We start from the raw sequence: 10,745 nt of genomic DNA, 5'->3' as shown, positions 1-10,745 counted from the left end.
TGGTCCCGATAGCGTGGTGAAAGTCTAGAGGGGGGGGGGTGAATAGACTTTCAAGCTTTTTCAAAAAATAAATAACTCTTTGGTAACTTCAAGTTTAAGTAACAAGTAAATAGAGTAAGTTTAAACTGCACAGCGGAATAGGTAGTATATAAAGAGTTATGCCCAATCAATGAATTAAATACGCATGTAAGATAGAATAAAGTGACAGAGATATCTTGAATATATAAAGGAGATGGTGCACTCAATATATAATAACAATATTCAAGATTGTAAATAAATATCGTAACACGTCGACCGTGTAAAGAATGTTACATGCAACACGTCCAACTTGCTTAGAACAATTCAATATTTAAGCTCGAGAAGTTTGAGTCACATGCATACGTGGAAAACACACTAAACCCGAAGAATTAAGATTAATTGTGAATAGTAAACGGGTTAGTCGGATAAGATAGATAGATAGAGCAAATTATGTAAGTGCGGTATGTAAATGAGAGAGGCAATTTATAGTGGTTCGGAAGTGGCGTAATCTTCCTAGTCCACTTTTCTCCTTTCGCGTCTACGAGAAATTCACTATTTTCCACACACAGTTACAGTAGTGAATAAGCGCTACACAAGCACTTCTTCCGGATGTTTTGCACACAGCTACACCCAACTCCGAGTGTCTCGCACACAGCTACACTCAACTCCGAGTATTTCGCACACAGCTATACTCAACGCCAACTAAGTGTCTTGCACACAGCTACACTTAGCAACTATGAGTGTTTTGCACACAGCTACACTCACTAGAGTATTTTGCACACAGCTATACTCTTTTTACAATTACAAATACAAAGGTAATTGTATCTCTCTCCAACTAGATTTGAGACTACTCAGACTAAGTCTCTAAGAATATTTGAGCACTTGCACTTTTGAATTTTCGTGTGTATTGCACTTCTATCTCGTTGATCTGCTCCTTCTCTTTCTTTTTCACCGCTGCACTTGTCTTCAAGTCTTCATGGCTTTTTATAGGCAATCAAATATATCCGTTGGAGTGGGATAATTTGATATTTGAAATTTGAATCTTCATAGCCTGATATTGTTGACAATAGTAGGTCTTCAATTTTGATTTGATTGTCAACTTGCCTGACAAATAATATTTTATCACAACTTGATTTTCTAGTTGTTTCTTAAAATATTATTTTTCTTGTCATATTGAATATCCAACGTATCTTTGAAATAAATTCATCTGATAGAATTTATTTCTAGGATAAGTTTTTATATTCATGTCTTCAAAAATATTTTTCCGTTCTGATCAAATGTCTTTCAGGCAATTTTGGATTCTTGTGGCATGTGGGTAGACTTGGAATAAATTCCTTCAAATTAATCCAATTTCTGATCATCTTGCTTCTTTGCCACATTGTGCTCCTTTGACTTGAACATTGTGCTTTTCTGATTTGGACACATCGTGCTCCTTAACACACATTGTGCTTGTCCGCATCGTGCTCTTTTGGTAGAAAATAAGTCCTTGGGGGGGAATCGATCTCGAGTGTGATCGTTTTGAATAAGGACTTCTACCATTTCGCCATTAGGCTCATTCAATCATTCTTTGTAACGCCATTCCTTTATGCTTCTTTCTCGGATGAATACTCGTAGGACCAAAATTAATTTCTCAAATTAATTTTGTTCTTCCTATGGTAGATTCCTTTTGACTCGATATTCTGATTTATGATGCTTGTACTAAAAGACCTAAAAACTAAGGGGATCTAAAGTACATTTGGCTCATCAAAACTTACAAAAATATTCCTATCAATTTTCCCCCTTTTTGATGACGCCAAAACCTATACTCAGTCATTTGGCTTGTCTTTTAAAAACAATTATTTTTCAAAAGATTTTATTAACTTAGACATAGCCAAGACGAGTTTAACATTTGATTTTGACTCTAAGAAAGGTATTTTTGGCAACTAAAAATCCTATTCGCATTTTTGGATTTTAATAATAATGAATTTTTGCATTTTTCCAATTTATGCGATTTGGTACAAACTAAGCTAAAAATGTTACCTTTCGAGACAAATAAAATAACAATAAATAACAAGGAAAACTTAATAGCATCATAATCAGATAATTCGAATCATTCCAACTTGTTCCAAAATGTTCATGGGTTCATGTTCCCGTGGACCATACAAAATAAATGTGACAATCATACAAATCATCTAATGACTTTGTTTCTCTTCTCTTTAAGCACATGATTTATATGATTTTGAACATCAATGAAATTGTCACTAATGGCATAATTGTTGCATACCTGCCCAACTGAATAATAGTTGAATGCTTCGATGATGTTGTTCCCGGGCAGTATACCTTCTTCATACCATATGATGCATTCTTCTAGGCTTCTTTCATTTTGTAGCTCGGCATCATTGACTTTGATATAGTCCTTTAGAACCATGATCATCAAGGCTCTAGCATAGCTTTGGATTCTTCTGAAATTCTCGTTTGAAACCCACAAATTTTGATCACTTGGACCACTCTTCTTCATACCCTTTGGTAGATCATTCAAAGTCACCAACTTTGGCATTTAAACTCTACCATCTCTTGGTGTGGATTCAAAATAGAGAGCTGCACGGTTATACCAATTGATTTGCTCAACATTTCCTCCTGCACAAACAATGTCACGAAAAGAACGGTTAGTGGTATTTGGGCTGCTTGATCCTCCTGGACTGCTAGCCTCATCACCACCGAACCAATATTCTAGTCCTCCTCTTCTAGCAACATTTTTGCCAGCAGATCTGCCTCCTCCACCTCTACTACTGCTTGTGCCAACATTTCGGGTGGCCATGGCAGTCATCATCATCTCAAGCATGCCTTCCAAATGACTGAATCTCTCTTCCCCCTTTTTGGCGTAATCAAGGAGTGTATGAACCGATTCTCGAAGAGATGAAATGGATTCAGAAATATTTTCATATGATCCCCGAAGGTAGCCCACTTTGGTGTTGACGGAGATGAGATCCGTGTGGACATCACTAATCTGCTTCTCATGTTGATGAACAACATTGCGAATTCCTTGGCTTTGATTCACGGCAATTGCTTCATTTGCCTTTCCAGAATTCTTGAGGATTTGAGAGAGTTGGATGTAAAACTCATTGAGTTTCCCCTTGACATTTGCATTTAATCCTCCAACTTGTCTCTCAAGTGCTTGGTGGGTGTCGATCAAATGTTGTTGACTCCTCCGATTTTCGTCAAAAGATGCTTCGAATTTTCCACCTTGAGTATTGACAACATGATCCACATGAGTGTAGATGCCTAGAAACATGCTTTCCATTCGGTCAACAAGGCTTAGTACAACTTTCTCCAGATTTTCCAATTTTTCCTTTGAGGTTGTGCCATCAATGTCTTGCTCTTCTCGGGTTGTGGGAACACACCTTGCTCCTTCTTGAGCAGAATTGACTTCAAGCACTGGGTAGACTTGGAATAAATTCCTTCGAATTAATCCAATTTCTGATCATCTTGCTTCTTTGCCACATTGTGCTCCTTTGACTTTGAACATCGTGCTCCTTTGACTTGAACATTGTGCTTTTCTGATTTGGTCACATTGTGCTCTTTTGGACACATCGTGCTCCTTTTGATACAGTGTGCTCCTTTTGAGCATTGTGCTCCTTAGCACACATTGCGCTCTTTAGCACACATTATGCTTGTCCGCATCGTGCTCTTTTGGTGGCATTGTGCTCCTTAGTACATTGTGCTCTTTTTAATACATTGTGCTCTTTTGGTAGCATTGTGCTCCTTGGCACATTGTGCTTGTCCGAAAGTTTGACTTGTAAAAAATAAATCCTTGGGGGGGAATCAATCTCAAGTGTGATCGTTTTGAATAAGGACTTCTACCATTTCGCCATTAGGCTCATCCGGTCATTCTTTGCAACGCCATTCCTTTATGCTTCTTTCTCGGATGAATACTCGTAGGACCAAAATTAATTTCTCAAATTAATTTTGTTCTTCCTATAGTAGATTCCTTTTGACTCGATATTCTGATTTATGATGCTTGTACTAAAAGACCTAAAAACTAAGGGGATCTAAAGTACATTTGGCTCATCAAAACTTACAAAAATATTCCTATCATTATTATTATTATTATTATTATTATTATTATTATTATTATTATTATTATTATTTTATAACAAATAATATGTTCATTTTGAAGAGAACGAATTAAACATAAAAAGATATTGTTTTGGAATCAGGATGCACGACCACCCGCGCCAACCAAGTTGGTTATATCATCAATTCATTTAACAACATGCGAGTGAATTGTAATATATATATATATATATATATATATATATATATATATATATATATATATATATATATATATATATATATATATATATATATATATATATATATATATATATATATATATATATATATATATATATATATATATATGGTTCAGTTCAAATGAGGACAACAATATATAGAGGACTGTGAGGACAAATAATGGGCACACAACAAATTAATATTAGGCACACAACTTAATACATAATGGCACACAAGAATAAATGTAAACATCAGGTTTCGAACCCAGGCTCTATAAATTAACAAATCTAGCACGCGACATACAAATTATGGCACACGACTACATTCGGTCATGCACACAACATATCGGCTAATGGCACACACTACATCTGTCCTCACAGTCCTCTAAAATATACTTGTCCTCATTTGAATACACATCTACATATATATATATATATATATATATATATATATATATATATATATATATATATATATATATATATATATATATATATATATATATATATATATATATATATATATATATATATATATATATATATATATACGTATATTGTATTTTAACGTGTTGGAGTGGGTTACCATCATTATTCGCTGAACAGATATATTTGGCTTTCAGGCACAGATGAGTAGCTCCGCAGCGCGCTAGAGGACCCGAAGCTTAGTTAGTTAGTTTCCTTATCGACCTGCGTGCCAGATGATGTATTGATACTATTTTGAGGATATTTAGATAGTACAACCTGTGCATCTGAGTCCTCCGGCTCAGATGTGGCGTAGCACCCCAAACACTTTTGTTTAGTTAGGTTTAATGACAGTATTGCCTTTATTTCATAAGCATTCAAAGTTTTAAATTTTAGGGGTGTTACAGTTGGTATCAGAGCCTAAGTTTGACCCTAGGATAAGACTCTTAAAGACTTTAGGACATTAGGCTTGAACTCTAGGTATTTAGGAACATAGGATTCAGGAAACTTAGGACGCGCGGTGAGATTGTGAGCCTACCTATCATTGCATAAACTTTCCCCTCACTACATTCTGCACTTAATTTAAAGAAACCCCCTACCCTTATCGCATCAAGGTAAGGATGCAACCCACTAACTTAAACATTACAAACAATATTGGCCCTATAGGCAAGGAGGATGGCACCAACAAGCAGACAATCAAAGACACTGGAATCCTCCTCGCACGAATCCTTGATCCATAATCTACAGCAAATGGCCCAAGTTTCCCAAACACTAAGAAACACCATCCTCCACAACAACGACCGACCATCACCACCAAACGAGAACTCAGAAGTCGACCACCAAATCTCAAAACATCAGCTGCCCTTCTTCTCAGGAGAAGAAGACCCCACGATTCTCGAGGAATGGATCCGAACCTTTGACAAAATCTTTGAAACAGTAAAATGCCCGGACAAACGGCAAGTGGAAGTGGCCTCCTTCTATCTCAAACACGAAGCCGATCTTTGGTGGGTCTACGAGGGACCTGCTTACAAACAAGAACTAGGGTTCAACTGGGAATCCCTGAAAGCACGACTACGAGAACGGTTCTACTCCACTCACATAAGGGTAGCCAAGTACGAAGAATTCCTCCACCTAAGGCAAGGAACACCACGGTCACAGAATATCACAAACAGTTCCTCAATCTAGCTCGTCTCACGCCCGAGCTAGTACCTACAGAATCAACCAAGATAGAGAAATTCGTGGCAGGCCTCAACTTCGAAAGCCGGAAGACCCTAACGTTACACAAACCAAGGACACTCGAAGAAGCCTATGCCAATGCAGCCAAAATTCGACAAATACCGTACAACCCGCCAGAAATACCCAAGGGGCACAAAAGGAAAATTGGGGAGAATCACGCAATCCCCCTTCAGAAATCAAAGACTGCCAGGGCCACTCCGCCCCAAGAAGCGATGGCGCCGGTCCCCACAAAGAAAACGGGAGTCACCCAGGGAAAGATCCTTACCATGAGCAGAGCCCGAATCAAGGATAGTAACATAGTCACCGGGACCTTCCTTGTACACACCACCCCTGACATCGTACTATTTGATTCAGGTGCCACCAATTCCTTCATAGCAACCGAATTCGCCACGCAACTCGACTTAACCACCGACACAAGAGTGCAGCTACAAGTCAAGGTAGCATCAGGCAAAGTAATAAAGTGTGATCTCATGTACAAAAATATAATGATCCCCATCGAAGGAATAGAGTTCCCCAACAATCTAATACAATTCAGACTGGACGGAATACAAGTGATCTTGCGTATGGACTGGCTAGGAAAATTCCGGGCACAGATCCTATGCGGCGAACAAAAGGTGGTCTTGAGGGGACCAAACGGTAAACGGGTATCCTACCACGGATCCCACAAGAATCCAGAAGTCAAACTAGTAAACATGATGAAAATGAGGAAGTACCTGACAAAAGGGCACGAAGCCTTCTTATGCTCGGTCGAGGATCTCAGCATCACGGCAGTTGAGCCTCGGACCATCCCGGTGGTAAACGAGTTCACAGATGTTTTCCCAGATGAAATCCCCGGGGCACCTCCACCCAGGGAAGTTGAATTTACCGTAGACTTGATGCCCGACGCTACCCCAATCTCAAAGCCACCCTATAGGTTGGCACCAAAGGAAATGAAGGAACTAAAAACACAACTACAAGATTTACTAGATAAAGGGTACATACGCCCCAGTACCTCGCCATGGGGGGCACCGGTACTGTTTTTCAAAAAGAATGATGGAAGCATGCGCCTGTGCATCGACTATAGGGAACTAAACCAAGTCACTATAAAGAACAAGTATCCCCTTCCCCGAATAGACGACTTGTTCAACCAACTCAAGGGGGCAGGAGTGTTCTCAAAAATCGATTTAAGATCCGAATACCACCAGATAAAGGTGGCTGACCCAGATATCCCAAAGGCAGCCTTTCGAACCCGCTACAAACACTACGAGTTCACAGTGATGCCCTTCGGGCTAACCAATGCACCCGCAGTATTCATGGACCTCATGAACCAAGTATTTCGGCCACACCTGGATGACTTCGTAATTGTGTTTATTGACGACATCCTGGTGTACTCACGAGACAAGGAGGAACACGAGAAGCACCTCCGCACGACCCTAAAACTCTAAGGGAAAACCAGCTATACCCCAATTTCTCCGAATGCGAATTCTGGAAGGACAACGTGGCATTCCTGGGACACGTGATAACCAAAGAAGGAATCCGGGTGGATCCAACCAAAATCCACGAAGTCAAAGAATGGCCCACGCCAAAAACAATTTCGGAGGTCAGGAGCTTCCTGGGCTTGGCCGGCTACTATCGGAGGTTTGTACCCGAATTCACCAAGATTGCCCAACCCCTAACCAGACTAATGAAGAAAGAGACCCCTTTCCAATGGTACGACAATTGCATTTCGGCCTTTCAGGAACTAAAGGAAATGTTGACCATAGCTCCCGTGCTAGCATTACCCTCAGGAGTGGAAGGATTCGAAGTTTTCAGCGATGCCTCCAATAAGGGGCTGGGGTGCGTACTAATGCAAAATGGCAAGGTAATAGCATACGCATCCATGCAACTCAAAATCCACGACGAAAACTATCACACACATGACCTAGAGCTAGTCGCCATTGTATTCGCTCTAAAAATCTGGAGGCATTATCGATATGGAGTACAATGCAAGATCTACACGGACCATAAGAGCCTGAAATACATCTTCACTCAAAAGGATCTGAACATGCGACAACGACAATGGTTGGAACTCATAAAAGACTATGACTTGGATATCCAATACCACGAAGGAAAGGCTAACGTAGTGGCAGACGCACTAAGCTGAAAAACTAACCACTCCTTCAACACCACCTGGGTCCTGTCGGACGAACTATGCAAGGATTTCCAAAGATTGAATTTAGAAATAGTTGAGCAGGGACGAACAAATTCAGAAATCCACCTATTCAATCTTAGGATCATCATACCAACGCTACTCGAAGAAATCAAAGCCGGGCAGTAACAGGACCCTGAGTTGGATAAAATACGACTCGGCCTGGCTCAGGGAAAGGACGGGCCATTCAAGCTATTTGATGATGGCAGCCTCTGCTATCAGGGAAGATGGTGCATACCCATAACACACCACCACAAAAAACAACAAATCCTAGAAGAGGGGCACAACTCACCGTACTTCGTGCATCCCGGAGGCGATAAACTATAGCAAGACATAAAGAAGCTATTTTGGTGGCCCAACATGAAAAAGGAAGTCGCAGACTTTGTGAGCAGATGCTAGAACTGCCAAAGAGTAAAAGTCGAACGGTGCAGACCCCAGGGACTCGTGCAACCCCTCGAAATACCCCAAGGGAAGTGGGACTCCATATCTATGGACTTCGTAGGAGGTTTACCCACAACACCAACAGAGAAGGATAAAATCTGGGTAATAGTGGACCGACTAACCAAGACGACACGATTCATTGCCATGAAAAAAACTTGGGCAATGACACAACTAGCCAGGGCCTACCTAAGCCGGGTAGTAAAATACCACGGAATCCCCCGAAACATTGTTTCCGATAGGGACCCCAGAGGGCCATGGGGACGAGACTAAGCTTGAGCACCGCCTTCCACCCCACTACCGACGGCCAGACCGAAAGGACAATTCAAACTCTCGAAGAGATGCTAAGATCCAGCATAATAGACTTCCAGGGGATGTGGGAAGAACACCTAGACCTTATCGAATTCTCATACAACAATAGCTATCACGCAAGCATCCGCATGGCTCCCTACGAGGCACTATATGGTCAAAAATGTAAGACACACATATGTTGGGAAGACATGGTCAATCCTGTAACCCTGGGACCACAATATCTACAGGACACCATAACTAAAGTCAAACGCATACAAGAAAGAATGAAGGCCGCCCAGGACCGCCAGAAGTCCTATGCCGACCTAGGAAGGAAGCAAGGCGAATTCTCCGCATGAGTGAAGGTTTGGCTAAAGATCTCACCCACCCGGGGGGTGATGAGGTTTAGAAAGAAATGGAAACTCAGTCCCCGATTCATTGGTCCCTACAAAATCTTAAGAGAAAGTCGGGAACCTGGCCTACTGCCTCGCCTTACCCGTCGAGCTAGAACGGGTGCACAATGTATTCCACATTTCACAACTAAAGAAATATGTGCACGATGCAAGTCACGTATTACAACCTGAGGCAATATGTAACACCCCCGATTTCCATACCAATTTAAAACTTAATCATGCAGATAATCTAACCATAAAAAACATACACAGCGGAAGTCTAACTATTAAATAGATGGAAAACGAAGAGTGTTATGCCACGTCCACGCTATGGTGAACGCACAGGCGTAAACAACATCAACATAATCTGTCTACATAGGACAAGGTCAAACAACAACAAGTCTAAATCCATCATAGGCACACAAGCCAAAACAACTACAAGGTCAGAGGGATCTATGTTATTCACCACTAGACCGTGCTCGCCTCTACTCGGAACCTGAAAGAAACACATAAATATATGGGACAACGCCCGGTCAGCGAATGATGCTGGTAACCCACCAATACATCTGAAATATCATACGTAAATAGTTTATATGTAAAAAATCGTTTGCAAAACGGAATACAGTATATATAAGTTCAAAGCCGAGAGTAGAAGTCAATCACAAGACTCAATACACTCACAACGAAGACAAGGGAACACATCCCAAGACCACAAGAAGTACAACGACACACAAGAACGGCTCAAGATGTATTCTACCATCACTCAGTAGAATAACACCCGACATGCATAACACAAGAGAATAAGAGACACACAATGGAAACACATGCCTTCGCGACATCACTCGTCACGAATATAGAATTACACAACGGCAACACTTGCTTTCGTGACATCAGCCATCACGAATTGATATGCCTTCCTTTTGACCGTTTCCAACCTTATGGCTACCCCCAACCTTATAGCTAGTTCCAACCTTTACCTCCAGGACCCCTGTACACCAAGTCCAACCTTATTCCTCCGAGGACCGTCGTTCTAGCTCGGTGTTGTGGTAATCCTGTTCGCCTTTCCTTTGTTGTGGTTATCCTCTTAGTTGTTGTTACCGTTTGCTAGTTGCTTGTTGCTTGCCTTGTGTGCTGTTCTTGCTTGTTTGTTTAGTTGAGTAGTTAGCTTTGTTGGTTGGTGCTTTGAGCTAGTTGTTAGTTCTTGGTTGGTTGTTAGAAGTTGGTAGTGGTGTTTGGTTTAGAGTTTGATATGCTCATCATATCCGTGGGTTTCATTCTTTCAATCTTGGTGTTGATATACTTTCTTGCTTGCTTTGATGTGTTCTGAATCTTTTGGGTTTGAACCAAAAGAGGATGTTCTTGACCCTCTTGTCACATGGTTGTTTCATTTCACCGTTTGCATTAATTCGTCGTACCCAAGCTTCGGGGACGAAGCTTCTTTGAAGGGGGAGAGGATGTGACACCCCG

The sequence above is a fragment of the Ipomoea nil genome, unplaced genomic scaffold, assembly GCF_001879475.1.
Source record: "Ipomoea nil cultivar Tokyo-kokei standard unplaced genomic scaffold, Asagao_1.1 scaffold3162, whole genome shotgun sequence".
In the NCBI taxonomy this organism is placed as follows: Eukaryota; Viridiplantae; Streptophyta; class Magnoliopsida; order Solanales; family Convolvulaceae; genus Ipomoea; species Ipomoea nil.
This window is presented reverse-complemented; position numbering follows the sequence as displayed.